The sequence below is a fragment of the Bubalus bubalis genome, chromosome 9, assembly GCF_019923935.1.
Source record: "Bubalus bubalis isolate 160015118507 breed Murrah chromosome 9, NDDB_SH_1, whole genome shotgun sequence".
Classification (NCBI taxonomy): Eukaryota; Metazoa; Chordata; class Mammalia; order Artiodactyla; family Bovidae; genus Bubalus; species Bubalus bubalis.
Window position 1 is genome coordinate 69870593 of NC_059165.1, and position 22380 is coordinate 69892972.

Sequence of the window (22380 nt, forward strand, 5' to 3'; positions counted from 1 at the left end):
AATGTTCACACTACTGCACAATTGCACTCATATCACATGCTAGCAAAGTAATGCTCAAAATTCTACAAGCCAGACTTCAACAGTGCTTGAACTGAGAACTTCCAGATGTTCAAGCTGGATTTATTTATTTATTTATCTATTTTTTATTTTATTTTATTTTTAAACTTTACATAATTGTATTAGTCAAGCTGGATTTAGAAAAGACAGAGGAACCAGAGATTAAATTGCCAAAGTCCAATGGATCATAGAAAAAGCAAGAAAGTTCCAGAAAAACATCTCTTTCTGCTTTATTGACTATTCCACATCCTTTGACTATGTGGATCACAACAAACAGTGGGAAATTCTGAAGGAGATGGGAATACCAGACCACCTGACCTGCCTCCTGAGAAATCTGTATGCAGATCAAAAAGCAACAGCTAGAACTGAACATGGAACAACAGATTGGCTCCAAATCAGGAAAGGAGTATGTCAAGGCTGTATATTGTCACCCTGCTTATTTAACTTCTATGCAGAGTACATCATGAGAAACGCTGGGCTGGAAGAAGCACAAGCTGGAATCAAGATTGCCAGGAGAAATATCAATAACCTCAGATATGCAGATGACACCACCCTTATGGCAGAAAGAAAGAAGAACTGAAGAGCCTCTTGATGAAAGTGAAAGAGAATAGTGGAAAAGTTAGCTGAAAATTCAACATTCAGAAAACTAAGATCATGGCATCTGGTCCCACCACTTTATGGCAAATAGATGGGGAAACAACAGAAACAGTGGCTGACTTTATTTTGGGGGGGCTCCAAAATCACTGCAGGTGGTGAATGCAGCCATGAAATTAAAAGATGTTTTCTCCTTGGAATGACGAAGTTATGACCAACCTAAACAGCATATTAAAAAGCAGAGACTTTGCCAACAAAGTTCCATCTAGTCCAAGCTATGGTTTTTCCAGCAGTCATGTATGGATGTGAGAGTTGGACTATAAAGAAAGCTGAGCACCAAAGAATTGATGCTTTTGAACTGTGGTGTTGGAGAAGATTCTTGGGAGTCCCTTGGATCACAAGGAGATCCAACCCGTTCATCCTGAAGGAAATCAGTCCTGAATATTCATTGGAAGTCCTAATGCTGAAGCTGATACTCCAATACTTTGGCCACCTGATTGGAAGAACTGACTCATTGGAAAAGACCCTGATGCTGGGAAAGATTGAAGGCAGGAGGAAAAAGAGATGACAGAAGATGAGATGGTTGGATGGCATCACTGACTTGATGGACATGAGTTTGAGTAATCCCTGGGAGTTGGTGATGGGCAGGAAAGCCTGGCATGCTGCACTCCATGGGGTTGCAAAGAGTTGGACATGACTGCCAGACTGAACTGAACTGAACTGAACTGAATGAATGGGAGGATTATTTCAACTATTTTGGGGAAGGGCTGGAGATTTCAAGGATTTGGGCCACCTCCCTCTCCTTGGTCTTTTAACAGTGCTGTGGAACTGTCATGGCACCTCTGGGTGTGTCATTTCATTTGTTGATTGAGGACTAAGGTCTAGTCTTGTCTGCCATCTTGTTCTCATTTGATTCTAATTGGTTTTTGTTGTGTCCTTGGGCTATGTCATTCTTTCAAAAGTTGTGCCCTGCCCCTTTTCCTCCTGTTACAGCCTGATGGGAGTTCTCTTGTATGTTATTTGTCATTTTTCCCTTGTTACTTTTAATATTTTATCTTTGTCTTTAATTTTTTTTTTTTAGTTTGATTACTATGTGTCTGGGTGTGTTCCCCCTTGGGTTTATCCTGCTTTGGACTCTGTGTGCTTCCTGGACTTGGTTGATTATTTCCTTTCCCATGTTAAGGAAGTTTTCAGTTATTATCTCTTCAAACATTTTTTCAGGTCCTTTGTCTCTCTTCTCCTGGGACCCCTATAATGTGAATGTTAGTGTACCTACTGTTGTCCCATAGGTGTCTTAGGCTGTCTTCATTTCTTTTCATTCCTTTTACTCTATTCTATTTTATCAGATCCCCAGGACTGGAAGCCTGTCATGGCATTCAGATCCTTTCCAACAGTGGGAGAACTTCTTTGGTATTATTGTTCTCCAGTTTGTGGGTTACCCACCTGGTTGGTATGGGATTTGATTTTACTGTGATTGCGGCTCTCCTACCATCTTGCTGAAGCTTCTTCTTTGTCTTTGGATTTAGGGAATCTTTTATTGGTGTGTTCCAGCATCCTTCTGTAGATGGTTGTTCAACAGCTAGTTGCAATTTTGGTGTTCCCACAGGAGGAGATGAGCACGTGTCCTTCTACTCTGACATCTTGAATCAGAAGTCATAACAGTCTATTTTAAATTGATAACAACTTAGCTTTAAGCTCAGCATATTTACTACCTTCTAAAATATTTTATTTTTTTGTATTACCAGTCATATTTCTCTATTGTGCCCTTATTAATTACTATAGCTACTACTTTAATACTTTTGTCTTTCAATATTTATACTATAGCTAATAATGATTTTATGTAACCATTACAGTATTAAGCAGAATGTGTTTATATGTTTACATTTACCTTTAAATTTATATAGTCATATGTTCTCATATTACTAACTAGTTTCCTTTTATTTCAACTTGAAAAACTCTGTTTTGCATTTCTTGTATGGCAGCCTAGTAGTGATGACATTGTTAAAAATATTTAACTTATTTGTTAACCTTTTATAAAAACAGTCAATTTTTCAGCTTTTGGATTGAAATTTACTTAGGTATCATAATAATGAATGTTTGCATTACACTTTTGTCTCAAGGAATTTGTATACATGAAAGTCTATCACAAATGAACACTAATTAAATTCTAGCTAACTTATTGTGCTCTTTTTACCAAAGTATAAGTAAACTAATGTTTAGTTGTTTAAGTCACTTTCTGTGTGCTTCATTGCCTGTACAAATTGGAGGCTTTGAACTCTATGATATTGATTGATTGGTTTCACTCAACAGAATCAAGTATTTGCTAGTATAGCTCTTTAGGAGAGAATATGACTGACATGTCACCATTATAAATGCAAATATGGCTTTTTTATTTCAAGAAACTAATAAAAAATATATCTGTGCTGCAGGGCTTGCCAAGTGGTGCTAGTGGTAAAGAACCCAACTGCCCATGCAGCAGAGGTAAGAGACACAGGTTTGCTCCCTGGTCCAGGAGGCTCCTCTGGAGGAGAGAATGGCTACCCACTCCAGTATTCTTGCCTGGAGAATATCATGGACAGAGGAGCCTGATGGGCTAAGGTCCACAGGATCTCAAAGAGTCAGACACAACTGAAGTGACTTAGCACATACATGCTCTCTATGAGTGGCATAACCAATACCTGGGAACATGCTAATCACATATATTCTTTTCTGTATGAGCTCAATGGGTGATGGGATAAATATGTTCCTTAAATATCTTTTTACTAATTATGGGGACTCTTAATTACATGCCAGTATTTGAATTTTAGCTCACGAGGCTCTTCTATCTGTGGAATTCTCCAGGCAGGAGTGCTGAACTGGGTAGCCATTCTCTTCTCCAGAGGATCTTCCGGACCCACGGAAGGGATCCAGGTCTCCTACATTGCAGGCAGACTCTTTACCGTCTGAGCCACCAGGGAAGACCTTGAAATTACTTATTGGTAAGGAAAAGTCAGGTGTTGTACTTAATTTCTTCATATCAGACAGTGCCAAGATTTGTCTCATAATTGAAAGGGACAAATAAGCCAATTTCACCAAAATTGGCAGCCTCTCTCTTTGGAATATTTCCAATTTTAAGCCACTGAGACATGGGCAGCAGATATAAAATCATCACCATTCTTAATCTCTCTGTACTCACCAACAAATATGTTTGCTCACAGAAAGTATAGTGCCTCTTGGAAAGAAAAAGAGCTTTTTCATATTTGAAAGTCAAAGTTACTATTGTCCATCCAGATGAATTGTCAGTAATAATTTGAACAGTGACTATGACATGAAGCCTGCTGTATTCTTTCATCTTCTATAGAACAGATACTTTAGTGAGTTTTATTTTCTTTCATTCTGACTGCTGATTATAATTTCAGTCAGAATATGAGAAACCTGCAAAAAAAAGTCTATTTAAATTCTGTAGTTAGAAAGTTTCTTCTGTAATAATACTTAATTTAATATCTCTAAAGCATGAGTTGCTAAGTAGAGGCCACAAGAAGTTTTCGGTATCTATCTATATTCTAAAATGAGCTCATATACAAAAGACATATTAGTCTTTGTAAGTCTTTATTTATATAACTTCTTTGTAATGCACAACAGCACTCTGATTCACTGTAATGAATGAAAAATCAGCTGAAAATACTAGGTAAATTAACCACAATTAAAAAAATAGCAAAGAAAATAAGTAAAATACTGAAGTGAGAGATCAAAAATTATATATAATTTGGCAATGCCTTACCACTAAAATGTACTGGATATTACTGGAGGAAGCAAATAATTACTATGCTGCTACTGCTGCTAATTTGCTTCAATCGTGTCCAACTCTGTGTGACCCCATAGACGGCAGCCCACCAGGCTCCCCCATCCCTGGGATTCTCCAGGCAAAAACACTGGAGTGGGTTGCCATTTCCCTAATTACTATAGTAATTATCAATTAGCTTTGTTTAGTTTTGATTTATGTAAAGCATTGCTTTGAATTATGAAATACACATATGGAGGTTATATTTTTAAAAGTATTTTGGAATTCTATGCATTTGAGCCTCTAAAATGTAAGCTCAGTTATAGTTCAACTATATCCTTCCATTTCGTTAAATTTGATAACTCTTAAATGAATATAATTTTGGAATGATTAGTTTTAGGTAATGGAGAATGCCACTGAAATATGTATAATATCATATATGAAATAAATTGCCAGTCCATGTTCGATGCATGATACTGGATGCTTGGGGCTGGTGCACTGGGACGACCCAGAGGAATGGTACGGGGAGGGAGAAGGGAGGGAGGTTCAGGATGGGGAACACGTGTACACCTGTGGCGGATTCATGTTGATGTATGGCAAAACCAATACAATACTGTAAAGTAATTAACTTCCAATTAAAATAAATAAATTTATATTAAAATATATGCTGCTGCTGCTGCTAAGTCGTTTCAGTCGTGTCCAACTCTGTGCGACCCCAGAGATGGCAGCCCACCAGGCTCCCCCGTCCCTGGGATTCTCCAGGCAAGAACACTGGAGTGGGTTGCCATTTCCTTCTCCAATGCATGGAAGTGAAAAGTGAAAGTGAAGTCGCTCAGTAGTCTCCAACTCCTAGTGACCCCATGGACTGCAGCCTACCAGGCTCCTCTGTCCATGGGATTTTCCAGGCAAGAGTACTAGAGTGGGTTGCCATCGCCTTCTCCAATTAAAATATATAGAGAGAGGTTATTCGATTAGATGAAAAAAACTCAAAATCTATCTGCTTTCAAAAGTCATACTCTAAAATAAAATGATATAAAAAGATTGAAAATAAAGGAGTGGAAAAAAGATATCTTGGGCAAATATGGAAAGTAATACTGTAATTAATACACATTTTGAATTATTTCAAAACTTTAATGTGAAAATAAAAGTATTTCTGTAATCCTTTCTCTTCATATCACCAATGATAGTTTTAAGAATAAAATAATGTTCAATTCACTAAAAAAAAGTATAAGAAGATATACATTGCATTCCAAATATCCCATCACAAATACTTTATATTCATTTAATTTTTATTTATCTACATTATTCAAAGTATAAAAACAGGAGATCTATCTATTTATCTATAGAGACAGGTTGACAGAGTAGGAGAGATATTAGATGACCTTAAGGGAAAATATAATAGTACTAGCCAATCTTGGGGGAAAAAAAAAAAAAAATATATATATATATATATATATAAATATAATCACAAAACACATGAAGGTGTATTTTAATAAAAATCATGCACTGAAGAAAGGATACACACATATCAGAGATGTCAATGAATTTCAGCATTTTACACTAAATTTGTTCACCCAACTTTTTTAAACAACTCTATTTTCTTATCCATTTTACTCAGTTTTATTAATTGAATTCTTAAATGGGTAAAAAATAATTGTTGATCATTGAGTGAGAAAGACAGGCCAGAGATAATAGTCTGAATTATGGCATTAAAAATCAAACCAGAAATATGTTGAAGTAAGACTATTAATAAATAGATAGATGAACTTGTAAATATATGCTTTTAAATATATGTACCCATGTATATTTATATCTATGCCTATATCTATAGCTATGCTTTCATTTATCTATATCTTCCCTACCAAGGGATTGGCAGATTTTAAATCAAGTAGAGAAGAAGGCAGAATTTACATTTCAATATGGAGTTATACTTAGGCAAAACATTTGGAAAGAGCTCATGACATCTAGGAGAAGGCAATGGCACCCCACTCCAGTACTTTTGCCTAGAAAATCCCATGGACAGAGGAACCTGGTGGGCTGCAGTCCATGGGGTCGCTACAGTCGGACACGACTGAGCGACTTCACTTTCACTTTTCACTTTCATGCACTGGAGAAGGAAATGGCAACCCACTCCAGTGCTCTTGCCTGGAGAATCCCACGGATGGGAAGTCTGGTGGGCTGCCGTCTACGGGGTTGCACAGAGTCGGACACAACTGAAGCAACGCAGCAGCAGCAGCAGCATGACATCTAGGAAGCATACACATCAGGGGTGAGAAAAATGACATTGGCAATTAAAATATAGAGAAAGGAAATGTAGTTTTGTAGACAGAAATTTAGCTTTGCTTATATTTCCATGTTTGTAGTAATATATTGAAGTATGACCTAGTAAACATATGTGTGAGTTTGTATCTGTTTCTAACTTTCTATCATCTATCTAGGCAGATGAATTTTAAAAATAAATGAATTGACTTTAAAAAGGTGAAAACTGGGTAACCAAAATGATACGAGAATGTCAAGGGAGAATGTAGAGAAACCCAAAAGGCCCAAGGAAGAAATTCTGAGATATGACATTTAATCCATTATTCAATAATCTAAAATCTTAGAAGATATAAGAAAAGATTAGAATTGTGTGTGCACTCAGTTGTGTCCAGCTCTTTGGGGCCTCATGGACTGTAGCCTACCAGGCTTCTCTGCCAATGGAATTTTCTAGGTAAGAATACTGGAGTGGGGTATGCCATTTCCTTACTCCAGGGGATCTTCCCAAACCAGGGATCAAACCTGCATCTCTTGCATCTCCTGCAGTGGCAGGCAGATAGATTCTTTACCATTAGTGCCACCTCTAAAGTCCAGAGTTGTGTAGAAAGGAAGCAAATTTAAAGTAGAGAGAATAATTTCTATTATGTTATAAAGTTTATTTTTAAGACAAAAATTGGAGCAAATAATTATGTCAAACAGTCAATTGACTGAAAGACAAAAAATACAAGACAAATAGATATAAGATGTGACATAGCATATTGTATACTCCATATCTTTCTCTTACTTTAATTCATATGTAAATTAGGATTCTATTATGCTGAGAATCTTAAACAATGTGTTATATAGTTGCATAGTATTATAACAGTTTGTAGACAGGCAAACAGAAACTGAAAAAAAAGTCATAAAGTACATATAAAGTATATGATTAATATATAGGCTTATATTGATGGAGAAGATATACTGCTGAAATTATTTTTTACTTCTATCTCTTTCACACACACACAACACGTTCATTAAAAAGATACTCATTAAATAGGAACACTTATTAGAGTTGTTATTTTTCAGGTATGCTGAGGTAATATTAACTATATTTAGGATTTATGACCACTTTAACCAAACTTTTTTCTTAATCCATAATATTTCATCAAGAATGAACAATATCTCCATGGGTATCCAAATTTCTTATCTTTTGTTTTCTGGCCCATGGATTTTTCAGTTCTTACAAGCTGGGTTTTTCATAGTAATTTACCTGGCAGCCCTAATGGGAATGGCCTCATTTTTACTATAACGTCGTTCAGTTCAGTTCAGTCGCTTGGTTGTGTCTGACTCTTTGCAACCCCATGGACTGCAGCACGCCAGGTTTTCCTGTCCATCACCAACTCCTGGAGCTTACTCAAACTCATGTCCATTGAGTCGGTGATGGCCTCCAATCATCTCATCCTCTGCCATCCCCTTCTCTTCCCGCCTTCAATCTTTCCCAGAATCAGGGTCTTTTCAAATGAGTCAGTTCTTCGCATCAGGTGGCTAAAGTATTGGAGATTCAGCATCAGTCCTTTCAATGAATATTCAGGACTGATTTCATTTAGGATGGACTAGTTGGATATCCTTGCTGTCCAAGGGACTCTCAAGAGTATTCTCCAACACCATAGTTCAATAACATCCTTAGACCCATGCCTCCACACATCCATGTACTTCTTAAGAAATTTTTCCCTGTTTGATATTTACCTCACTTCAGTTGTTGTGCTCTAAGCTGTTGTCAACTTTTTGACCCACAGGAATTTCATCACCTTTCTTAATTGTGCCACCCAGGTGTTTCTGGTGCCTTTTTCAGCTGTGGCAGAATTATTTCTCCTCACAGGCATGTCCATTGACCGCTATGCTGCCATTTGCCATCCCCTGCACTATGAAGTCATTATGAACAGAGGCACATGTGTCCAGATGGTGGTTCTATCCTGGTTCAGTGGTGGCTTGCTATCTGTTATGCACACAGCAGAAACATTTTCTTTATCTTACTGTGGGCTCAACAAGATCCAACAATTCTGTGATATTCCCCAGTTGTTAGCTATTACTTGCTCAAAGAATATAACTGCAGAAATTGTGCTTATACTTGTTAGAGCAGTCCTGAATTTCTGTTGCTTTATGTGCATCATAATCTCATACATCTACATCTTCTCTACTGTCAGAAAGATTCTGTCTACAGAAGGGCCGTCAAAGCCTATTCTGCTTGCCTCCCACACTTGGCAGTTAGTGCACTTTTTCTCTCAACTGCATTTATTGCATACTTGAAACCTATTTTAGGGTCTACATCATTCACTGATCTCATTTTATCTTCTTTCTATATTTTACTGCCCCTTCCTTAATCCCATCATATACAGCCTAAGAAACAAGGCCATGAAGACAGGTTTAGATAACTGGCTCACTAGAAAGCTCTGACAAAGGAGAATATCCTTATCTTCCTCCAAGAATAGAGGCATTTTTCTTCTTAATATTTGTATAAGTACAGGATGGATCTGGCTGATTTCTTCTGTTAATCTCCAGGATTACCTGGACCCATGGTGATGATGCTTGGTCAATCTGCAATAAACCATAAAATCTAGTATGAATGAAACTGCACTCAGGTCTGACAGTTCCAGTTTTGGAAACTTGCTAGAGAAAATGTGCATTCATAGTTCATAAATAGTTACCATTAGGCCAATTTAATTTCTGTTTATTGAGTCAGCTCACACATCCTGGTTTTGGATTCTTAACTAGAGAGCAGCTTCCTCCTTGAGTGAACCTGGATTCCCAGGTGTCCTGCTTTGTATTCTGGAGAGGAAGTACATCCTCTCTGGAGAATGTCACTGAGAATAGCCCCTGGAAGCTGAGCCAGGGTGTTCTGAATCTCCTTAATAATTGCATTACACTTTCTTACTCCTGTTGTATTGTAGAATTTACAGTAACAAACCTTTTCTGAGTATGCATTGATAGGTTATTGTCAGTCTTTTATATAATCTAAATCTATAAGACTGGAACATAGCTAAATAAAACATTTGCTTCTATCTCAAAGGTTTTCATAAGTATCATTGAAAAGTAAAACAGGAGAGATGCTTTTTCTTGGAAGATTTAGTTTGGAGAAATGTCTATTTAATCTGCTCACTTTTCGATTGGGCTGTTTGTTTTTTCTTACCCAATATTTTGAAAAGTTTTAATTCTTTATTATAACTGACCAGTACACAGAAGTAATTTATGTGGTATCTTTTGATGTATGGTATGTTAGTGTTTTCTTTTGGCACTGCTCATTGAAACTCTTGCCCAAATAACATAGGAGAAAAACAAGCTGCTGCAAACTAAACTCAGACAGATTTCTCAGAAAACTATGCTGCTTGATATATATGTTTTGTTTATAATATTCTATCTTTTTCTGGCTCAAATCTTAGTTAAATGCAAATATTTAGCAAATAAACATTTTGACTTAGACAGTAGTTAGAATTTACTAGTGTATAAGGAATGGGTGATGATGTCTTTGATTTGCTTATACTGTCATTATTTTGCAAAATAGATATTCCTTAAAATCACTTACATAGTTTTTTCAATTTGGCAAAACCAATACAATATTCTAAAGTTTAAAAATAAAATAAAATTAAAAAAAAAAAAGAGAAAAGCAAGCACAAAGAGTTACCAAACAGAAAAAAAAAGAGTATTATAATTTTTACCACTATTGCCATTAACACATATTTGTGCTTAATTAAAATTTTAACATAAAACACCTACATCTTCAAAAATTTAGTTCAGTTCAGTTCAGTTCAGTCACTCAGGCATGTCTGACTATTTGCAACCCCAGGAATTGCAGCATGCCAGGCCTCCCTGTCCATCACCAACTCCCGGAGTTCACTCAGACTCACATCCATCGAGTCGGTGATACCATCCAACCATTTCATCCTCTGTCATCCCCTCCTCCTCCTGCCCACAATCCCTCCCAGGATCAGAGTCTTTTCCAATGAGTCAACTCTTCCCATAAAGTGGCCAAAGCACTGCAGTTTCAGCTTTAGCATCAGTCCTTCCAAAGAACACCCAGGACTGATCTCCTTCAGAATGGACTAGGTGGATCTCCTTGCAGTCCAAGGGACTCTCAAGAGTCTTCTCCAACACCATAGTTCAAAAGCATCAATTCTTCAATGCTTAGCTTTCTTCACAGTCCAACTCTCACATCCATACCTGACTACTGGCAAAACCATAGCTTTGATTAGATGGGCCTTTGTTGGCAAAGTAACTTCTGTTTTTTAATATGCTGTCTAGATTGGTCATAACTTTCTTTCCAAGGAGCAAGCATCTTTTAAATTTACGGCTGCTATCACCATCTGCAGTGATTTTGAAGCCCCCCACAATAAAGTCAGCCACTGTTTCCATTGTTTCCCCATCTATTTGACATGACATGATGGGACCGGTTGACATGATCTTAGTTTTCTAAATGCTGTTTTATGCCAACTTTTTCACTCTCCTCTTTAACTTTCATCAAGAGGCTCTTTAGTTCCTCTTCCCTTTCTGCCATAAGGGTGGTGTCATCTGCATATCAGAGGTTACTGATATTTCTCCCGGCAATCTTGATTCCAGCTTGCACTTCATCCATCCCAGCGTTTCTCATTATATACTCTGCATATAAGTTAAATAAGCAGGGTGACAATATACAGTCTTGACGTACTCCTTTTCCCATTTGGAACCAGTCTGTTGTTCCATGACCAGTTCTAACTGTTGCTTCCTGACCTGCATACAGATTTCTCAAGAGGCAGGTCAGGTAGTCTGGTATTCCCATCTCCTTCAGAATTTTCCACAGTTTTTTGTGATCCACACAGTCAAAGGTTTTGGTGTAGTCAATAAAGCAGAAGTAGATGCTTTTCTGGAACTCTCTTAAGTTTTTGATGATCCAGTGGATGTTGGCAATTTGACCTCTGGCCCCTCTGCCTTTTCTAAATCTAGCTTGAACATCTGAAAGTTCTGGGTTCACTTACTGTTGAAGCCTGGCTTGGAAAATTTTGAGGATTACTTTGCTAGCATGTGAGATGAGTGCAATTGTGTGGTAATGTGAACATTCTTTGGCATTGCCTTTCTTTTGGATTGGCATGAAAACTGACCTTTTCCAGTCCTGTGGCCACTGCTGATTTTTCCAAATTTGCTGGCATATTGAGTGCAGCAGTTTGACAGCATCATCTTTTAGGATTTGAAATAGCTCAACTAGAATTCCCTCACCTCCATTAGCTTTGTTCATATTGAGGCTTTGTAAGACCCACTTAACTTTTCATTCTAGGATGTCTGGCTCTAGGTAAGTTATCACACTATCCTGGTTATCTGGCTTATTTAACTTTTTGTGTAATTCTTCTTTGTATTCTTGCCACCTCTTCTTAATTGCTTCATTTAGGTCCATATCATTTCTGTCCTTTATTGGGCCCATCTTTGCACGAAATGTTCCCTTGGTATCTCTCTTTTTTTTTTTTTTTTTTTTTGAAGAGATCTCTAGTCTTTCCCATTCTACTGTTTTCCTCTGTTTCTTTGCACTGATCACTGAGGAAAGCTTTCTTGTCTTTCCTTGCTATTCTTTGGAATTCTGTATTCAAATGGGTATATCTTTCCTTTTCTCCTTTGCCTTTAGCTTCTCTTCTTCCCTAAGCTATTTGTAAGGCCTCCTCAGACAATCATTTTGCCTTTTTTGCTTTTCTTTTCCTTGGAAAAGCTCTTGATCACTGCCTCATGTACAATGTCATGAACCTCTGTCCATAGTTTTTCAGGTATTCTGTCTATCAGATCTAATCTACTATCTAATGGATAGTAGACTACATCCTAATTCTAATATTTCCAAAATTATTTGCTGAATAGCAGTCTTAACACTACACTATACTTTGGGAATATATTTACTTCCTTTGGTATTCCCTGGTAGCTTAGCTGGTAAAGAATCACCTGCAATGCAGGAGAACCTGGTTCAATCCTTGGGTTGGGAAGATCCCCTGGAGAAGGGAATGGCAACCCACTCGAGTATTCTGGCCTGGAGAATTCCATGGACTGTGTAGTCTTGGGGTTGCAAAAAGTAGGACACAAATGAGTGCTTTCATTTCACTTACTTCCATCTATTTCATTATATCAAGTTCATGTAAAGATATGAAAATGTCCTGGTGGGATACTTTACTTTCTCATGATAAGTCTTACATAGAATATTTACTTTTACATATGTATATTCTAAAAGGAGAAATCACCTTGAATTTATGGAAAATAAAAACAATAGCATCATTCAGTGTAAACTTTAAAAGTACAAAAATATTGAAGAAAGAATGAAAATTTGGGGAAATAAAGTGCTTTCATTATTTATAGCTTTCTTTCTAACACTAGATGCAGGTAAGCATCACATTTGTATCACAAGTATTACACACTTAATTAATTCCAGAAGCTTTGCAGCATGCTTTCTGGTCTGAGGCATTTAATTTTTATTCTATTAAAATTTAATGTTGAAATATTTATGATAAAGATGGATAATAATTACATTTCAGATAATAGTAACTTCTCTAAAAGTTCATCCTATGATGGTGATAATCATTTATGAACTTGACTCTGACCAGGACTGATTTTGATATGTCATATAATGTCATATATTTGAGTCCACTCCCGTGAATGGTGTGTGTGACAAAGAATAGGACACAACTGAGTGACTTTCAGTTTCAAAAATTTATTTGGACTTCCCTTGTGACTCAGCTGGGTCAAACCTGGGTTTGATCCCTGGATTGGGAAGATCCCCTGGAGAAGGGAAAGGTTACTCATTCCAGTATATTGGCCTGGAGAATTCCTTAGCTATATAGTCCATAGGGTCACAAAGAGCCAAACACACTGAGAGACTTTCACTATCACTTCATGAATGGTTACAAAAGATTATAAAAATCATGATCTTTTGAATTTGCTGTGTTAATTTGCCAATCTTTAATTTTTAAAAATAATTCTCTTTTTCCTTGTAAATTATTTTGTTTTTTAATATGAATTCAGAATACATTTTAATTTCATTATCAAAATATGAAATCTAATAAGAATTCAAGTACAGTTTGATTAACAAAAATGAATTAGAACATTTATAAAGATATATTGAGACTCTTTACTCATTGTCACATAAATATTCAGCAGGTAAAGGAACATGATAAAAGCCCACCAAACCAAACCAAAGAGGAGGAGATAAGGAGTCTACCTAAAAAGAATTCAGAATAATGATAGTAAAAATAATCCAAAATCTTGAAAGCAAAATGGAGTTACAGATAGTCTGGAGACAAGAATTGAGAAGATGAAAGAAAAGTTTAACAAGGACCTATAAGAAATAAAAAAGAGTCAATCAATAATGAATAATGCAATAAATTAGATCAAAAGCACTCTGGAGGGAACCAACAGTAGAATAATGGAGGCTGAAGATAGGATTAGTGAGGTGGAAGATAAACAGGTGGCAATAAATGAAGCAGAGAGGAAAAAAGAAAAAAGAATTAAAAGAAATGAGGACAACCTCAGAGACCTCTGGGACAATGTTAAATGCCCCAACATTCAAATCATAGGAGTCCCAGAAGAAGAAGACAAAAAGAAAGGCCATGAGAAAATACTTGAGGAGATAATAGTTGAAAATTCCTTAAGATGCGGAAGGAAATAGCTACCCAAGCCCAAGAAACCCAGAGAGTCCCAAACAGGATGAACCCAAGGTGAAACACCCCAAGACACCTATTAATCAAATTAACAAAGATCAAACACAAAGAACAAATATTAAAAGCAGCAAGGGAAAAACAACAAATAACGCATAAGGGGATTCCCATAAGGAAAACAGCTGATCTTTCAATAGCAACTGTTCAAGCCAGAAGGGAATGGCAGGACATACTTAAAGTGATGAAAGAGAAAAACCTACAAACCAGATTACTGTACCCAGCAAGGATCTCATTCAAATATGAAGGAGAAATCAAAAGCTTTGCAGACAAGCAAAAGCTGAGAGAACTCAGTACCACCAAACCAGCTTTTCAACAAAGGCTAAAGGATCATTCTAGTCAGGAAACACAGAAAAGGTTTATAAGCTCAAACCCAAAACAACAAAGTAAATGAAAATGGGATCATGCTTACCAATAATTACCTTAAATGTAAATGGGTTGAATGCCCCAACCAAAAGACAAAGTCTGGCTGAATGGACACAAAAACAAGACCCATATATATGGTGCCTATAAGAGACTCACCTCAAAACAAAGGACACATACAGACTGAAAGTGAAGGACTGGAAAAAGATATTACATGCAAACAGAGACCAAAAGAAAGCAGGAGTAGCAATACTCATATCAGATAACATAGACTTTGAAATAAAGGCCATGAAAAGAGACAAAGAAGGACACTGTATAATGATCAAAGGATCAATCCAAGAAGAAGATACAACAATTATAAATATATATGCACCCAACATAGGAGCACCCCAATATGTAAGGCAAATGCTACCAAGTATGAAAGGGGAAATTAACAATAACACAATAATAGTGGGAGACTTTAATACCCCACTCATACCTATGGATAGATCAACTAAACAGTAAATTAGCAAGGAAACACAAATTAAATCATACAATGGACCAGTTAGAACTCATTGATATCTGCAGGACATATCACCCCAAAACAATGAATTTCACCTTCTTCTCAAATGCACACGGAACCTTCTCCAGGATAGATCTCATCCTGGGCCATAAATCTAGCCTTTGGCAAATTCAAAAAAATTGAAATCATTCCAAGCATCTTTTTTGATCACAATGCGGTAAGATTAGACATCAACTAGAGGAAAAAAAAAAAAAAAAAAAAAAAAAACTATAAAAAATACAAACATATGGAGGCTAAACAACACACTTTTGAATAACCAACAATCACAGAATAAATCAAAAAAGAAATCAAAATATGCATAGAAACAAATGAAAATGAAAACACAACAACCCAAAACCTATGGGATTCAGTAAAAGCAGTGCTAAGCGGAAGGTTCATAGCAATACAAGCCTACCTCAAGAAACAGAAGAGAAATCAAATAAATAGGCTAACTCTACAGCTAAAGCAACTAGAAAAAGAAGAAATGAAGAACCCCAGGGTTAGTAGAAGGCAAGAAATCATAAAAATTAGGGCAGAAATAAATGCAAAAGAAACAATTGAGACCATAGCAAAAATCAACAAAGCTAAAAGCTGGTTCTTTGAGAAGATAAACAAAATAGACAAACCATTAGCCAGACTCATCAATAAAAAAAGGGAGAAGAATCAAATCAACAAAATTAGAAATGAAAATGGAGGAATCACAACAGACAACACAGAAATACAAAAGATCATAAGAGACTACTATCAGCAAATATATGCCAATAAAATGGACAACTTGGAAGAAATGGACAAACTCTTAGAAAAGTATAACTTTCCAAAACTGAACCAGGAAGAAATATAAAATCTTAATAGACCCATCACAAGCACGGAAATCGAAACTGTAATCAGAAATCTTCCAACTAACAAAAGCCCAGGACCAGACGTCTTCACAGCTGAATTCTACCAAAATTTAGAGAAGAGCTAACACCTATCCTACTCAAACTCTTCCAGAAAATTGCAGAGGAAGGTAAACTCCCAAACTCATTCTGTGAGGCCACCATCACCCTAATACCAAAACCAGACAAAGATGCTACAAAAAAAGAAAACTACAGGCCAATATCACTGATGAACATATATGCAAAAATCTTTAACAAAATTATAGCAAACAGAATACAACAACATATTCAAAAGATCATACATCATGACCAAATAGGCTTTATCCCAGGGATGCAAGGATTCTTCAATACCCGCAAATCAGTAAATGTGATATACCACATTAACAAATCGAAAGATAAAAATCATATGATTATCTCAATAGATGCAGAGAAAGCCTTTGACAAAATTCAACATCCATTTATAAGAAAAACCTTCCAGAAGGCAAGCATAGTAGGAACATACATCAACATAATAAAAGCCATATATGATAAACCCATAGCAAACATTATCCTCAATGGTGAAAAATTGAAAGCATTTCCCCTAAAGTCAGGAACAAGACAAGGGTGCCCACTCTCACTATTACTATGCAACATAGCTTTGGAAGTTTTAGTGACAGCAATCAGAGCAGAAAAATAAATAAAGAAAGAAAGAAAAGGAATCCAGTTTGGAAAAGAAGAAGTAAAACTCTCACTGTTTGCAGATGACATGATCCTCTACATAGAAAATCCTAAAGACTCCAACAGAAAATTACTAGAGCTAATCAATGAATACAATAAAGTTGAAGGATATAAAATTAACACAGAGAAATCCCTTGCATTCCTATACATTAACAATGAGAATACAGAAAGAGAAATTAAGAGAAATAATTCCATTCACCACTGCAACGAAAAGAAGAAAATACCTAGGAATAAATCTACCCAGAGAAACAAAAGACCTATAAAACACTGATGAAAGAGATCAAAGATGACACAAATAGATGGAGAAATATACCATGTTCATGAATTGGAAGAATCAATATAGTGAAAATGAGTATACTACCCAAAACAATCTATAGATTCAATGCAAACCCTATCAAGCTACCAATGGTATTTTTCAGAAAACTAGAAAAAATAATTTCACAATTTGTATGGAAATACTAAAAACCTTGAATAGTTAAAGCAATCTTGAGAAAGAAGGATGGAACTGGAGGAATCAACCTGCCTGACTTCAGGCTATACTACAAAGCTACAGTCATCAAGACAGTATGGTACTGCCACAAAGACAGAAATGCAGATCAATGGAACAAAATAGAAAGCCCAGAGATAAATCCACATACCTATGGACACCTTATCTTTGAAAAGGTGGCAAGAATATACAATAGAGAAAAGACAATCTCTTTAACAAGACGTGCTGGGAAAACTGGTCAACCACTTTTAAAAGAATGAAACTAGAATACTTTCTAACACCATACACAAAAATAAACTCAAAATGGATTAAAGATCTAAGCATAAAACCAGAAACTATAAAACTCCTAGAGGAAAACATAGGCAAAACACTCTCTGATGTAAATCATAGCAGGATCCTCTATGACCCACCTCCCAGAGTAATGGAAATAAAAGCAAAAAATTTTGAGTTTAATTAGGTCTTTAATTAGTTCTAATTAAATTTAAAATAGATTTAAGGGCCTAGATATGATAGATAGAGTGCCTGAAGAGCTATGGAATGAGGTTTGTGACATTGTACAGGAGACAGGGAACAAGACCATCCCCATGGAAAAGAAATGCAAAAAAGCAAAAGGGCTGTTTGGGGAGGCCTTACAAATAGCTGTGAAAAGAAGAGAAGTGAAAAGCAAAGGAGAAAAGGAAAGATATAAACATCTGAATGCAGAGTTCCAAAGAATAACAAGAAGAGATAAGAAAGCCTTCTTCAGCAATCAATGCAAAGAAATAGAGGAAAACAACAGAATGGGAAAAACTAGAGATCTCTTCAAGAAAATCAGAGATACCAAAGGAACATTTCATGCAAAGATGGGCTCGATAAAGTACAGAAATGGTATGGACCTAACAGAAGCAGAAGAGATAAAGAAGAGATGGCAGGAATACACAGAAGAACTGTACAAAAAAAATCTTCATGACCCAGATAATCACTATGGTGTGATCACTGACCTAGAGCCAGACATCCTGGAATGTGAAGTCAAGTGGGCCTTAGAAAGCATCACTACGAACAAAGCTAGTGGAGGTGATGGAATACCAGTTGAGCTATTCCAAATCCTGAAAGATGATGCTGTGAAAGTGCTGCATTCAATATGCAGCAAATTTGGAAAACTCAGCAGTGGCCCCAGGACAGGAAAAGATCAGTTTTCATTCCAATCCCAAAGAAAGGAAATGCCAAAGAATGCTGAAACTACCACACAATTGCACTCGTCTCACATGCTAGTAAGGTAATGCTTAAAATTCTCCAAGCCAGGCTTCAGCAATACGTGAACTGTGAACTTCCTGACGTTCAAGCTGGTTTTAGAAAAGGCAGAGGAACCAGAGATCAAATTGACAACATCCGCTGGATCATCAAAAAAGCAAGAGAGTTCCAGAAAAACATCTATTTCTGCTTTATTGACTATGCCAAAACCTTTGACTGTGTCAATCACAATAAACTGTGGAAAATTCTGAAAGAAATGGGAATACCAGATGACCTGACCTGCCTCTTGAGAAATTTGTATGCAGGTCAGGAAGCAACAGTTAGAACTGGACATGGAACAACAGACTGGTTCCAAATCGGAAAAGGAGTACGTCAAGGCTGTATATTGTCACCCTGTTTATTTAACTTATATGCAGAGTACATCATGAGAAACGCTGGACTGGAAGAAACACAAGCTAGAATCAAGATTGCCAGGAGAAATATCAATAACCTCAGATATGCAGATGACACCACCCTTATGGCAGAAAGTGAAGAGGAACTAAAAAGCCTCTTAATGAAGGTGAAAGTGGAGAGTGAAAAAGTTGGCTTAAAGCTCAACATTTAGAAAACAAAGATCATGGCATCCGGTCCCATCACTTCATGGGAAATAGATGGAGAAACAGTGGAAACAGTGTCAGATTTTATTTTTCTGGGCTCCAAAATCACTACAGATGTTGACAGCAGCCATGAAATTAAAAGACACTTACTCCTTGGAAGGAAAGTTATGACCAACCTAGATAGCATATTCAAAAGCAGAGACATTACTTTGCCAACAAAGGTTCGTCTAGTCAAGGCTATGGTTTTTCCTGTGGTCATGTATGGATGTGAGACGTGGACTGTGAAGAAGGCTGAGCACTGAAGAATTGATGCTTTTGAACTGTGGTGTTGGAGAAGACTCTTGAGAGTCCCTTGGACTGCAAGGAGATCCAACCAGTCCGTTCTAAAGGAGATCAGCCTTGGGATTTCTTTGGAAGGAATGATGCTAAAGCTGAAACTCCAGTACTTTGGCCACCTCATGCAAAGAGTTGACTCATTGGAAAAAACTCTGATGCTGGAAGGGATTGAGGGCAAGAGGAGAAGGGGACGCCAGAGGATGAGATGGCTGGATGGCATCACTGACTCGATGGACATGAGTCTGAGTGAACTCCGGGAGTTGGTGATGGATAGGGAGGCCTGGCCTGCTGCAATTCATGGAGTCGCAAAGAGTCAGACACGACTGAGTGACTGATCTGATCTGATCTGATCTGAATTTTACAAGCTTTTGCACAATGAAGGAAACTGTAAGCAAGGTGAAAAGACAGCCATCATAATGGGAGAAAATAATAGCAAGTGAAGCAACTGACAAAGAATTAATCTCAAAAATATACATGCAACTCCTGCAGCTCAATTCCAGAAAAATAAGAGACCCAATCAAAAAATGGGCCAAAATACTAAACAGACATTTCTCCAAAGAAGATATACAGATGGCTAACAAATACATGAAAAGATGCTCAATATCACTCATTATCAGAAAAATGCAAATCAAAACCACAATAAGGTACCATCTCACACCAGTCTGAATGGCTGCTATCAAAAAGACTACAAACAGTAAATTCTGGAGAGGGTGCAGAGAAAAGGGAATCCTCTTTCACTCTTGGTGGGAATACAAACTAGTACAGCCACTATGGTGAAGAGTGTGAAGATTCCTTAAAAAACTGGAAATAGAACTGCCATACAACACAGCAATCCCACTGCTGGGCATACACACTGAGGAAATCAGAATTGAAAGAGATACGTATACCCCAATGCTCATTGCAGCACTGTTTACAATAACCAGGACATGGAAGCAACCTACATGTCCATCGGCAGACTAATGGATAAGAAAGCTGTGGTACATATACACAATGGAATATTACTCAGCTATTAAGAAGAATGCATTTGAATCAGTTCTAATGAGGTGGATGAAACTGGAGCATATTATACAGAGTGAAGTAAGTCAGAAAGAAAAACACCAATACAGTATATTAAAACATATATATATGTAATTTAGAAAGATGGTATTATGACCCTATATACAAGACAGCAAAAGAGACACACATGTACAAACAGACTTTTGGACTCGTAGGAGAAGGCAATGGTGGGATGTTTTGAGAGAATAGCATTGAAATATGTATCGTTTCATATGTGAAACAGATTGCCAGTCCAGGTTCAGTGCATGAGACTGGATGCTCAGGGCTGATGCACTGGGATGACCCTGAGAAAAGGGATGGGGAGAGAGGTTGGACAGGGGTTCAGGATGGGGAACATATTTACACTCATGGATGATTCATGTCAATGTATGGCAAAAACCAATACAATCAGATCAGATCAGTTGCTCAATCGTGTCTGACTCTTTGCGACCCCATGAATTGCAGCATGCCAGGCCTTCCTATTCATCACCAACTCCTGGAGTTCACCCAGATTCACGTCCATCGAGTTAGTGATGCCATTCAGCCATCTCATCCTCTGGCGTCCCCGTCTCTTCCTGCCCCCAATCCCTCCCAGCATCAGAGTCTTTTCCAATGAGTCAACTCTTCGCATGAGGTGGCCAAAGTACTGGAGTTTCAGCTTTAGCATCATTCCTTCCAAAGAACACCCAGGGCTGATCTCCTTCAGAATGGACTGGTTGGATCTCCTTGCAGGCCAAGGGACTCTCAAGAGTCTTCTCCAACACCACAGTTCAAAAGCATCAATTCTTCAGCGCTCAGTTGTCTTCACAATCCACCTCTCACATCCATACATGACCACAGGAAAAACCATAACCTTGACTAGATGGAACTTTTTTGGCAAAGTAACGTCTCTGCTTTTGAATATGCTATCTAGGTTGGTCATAACTTTCCTTCCAAGGAGTAAGCGTCTTTTAATTTCATGGCTGCAATCACCATCTGCACTGATTTTGAAGCCCCAAAAAATAAAGTTTGACACTGTTTCCACTGTTTCCCCATCTATTTCCCATGAAGTGATGGGACCGGATGCCATGATCTTTGTTTTCTGAATGTTGAGCTTTAAGCCAACATTTTCACTCTCCTCTTTCACTTTCATCAAGAGGCTTTTGAGTTCCTCTTCACTTTCTGCCATAAGGGTGGTGTCATCTGCATATCTGAGGTTATTGATATTTCTCCCGGCAATCTTGATTCCAGCTTGTGCTTCCTCCAGCCCAGTGTTTCTCATGATGTGCTCTGCATAGAAGTTAAATAAGCACAGTGACAATATACAGCCTTGACATACTCCTTTGCCTATTTGGAACCAGTCTGTTGTTCCATGTCCAGTTCTAACTGTTGCTTCCTGACCTGCATATAGGTCTCTCAAGAGGCAGGTCAGGTGGTCTGGTATTCCCATTTCTTTCAGAATTTTCCACAGTTTATTGTGATCCACACAGTCAAAGGCTTTGGCACAGTCAATAAAGCAGAAATATATGTTTTTCTGGAACTCTCTTGCTTTTTCCATGATCCAGCGGATGTTGGCAATTTGATCTCTGGTTCCTCTGCCTTTTCTAACATCTGGAAGTTCATGGTTCATGTATTGCTGAAGCCTGGCTTGGAGAATTTTGAGCCTTACTTTACTAGCATGTGAGATGAGTGCAATTGTGCAGTAGTTTGAGCATTCTTTGGCATTGCTTTTCTTTGGGATTGGAATGAAAACTGACCTTTTCTAGTCCTGTGGCCACTGCTGAGTTTTCCAAATTTGCTGGCATATTGATTGCAGCAGTTTCACAGCATCATCTTTCAGGATTTGAAATAGCTCAACTGGAATTC

At 37.4% G+C, this 22380-nt stretch overlaps 1 pseudogene; it reads left to right on the top strand.

Annotated features, from left to right (window-relative positions):
- The first annotated feature begins 3121 nt into the window (after positions 1-3121).
- Positions 3122-9100, top strand: LOC102415852 (annotated as a pseudogene).
- Positions 9101-22380: the final 13280 nt, after the last annotated feature.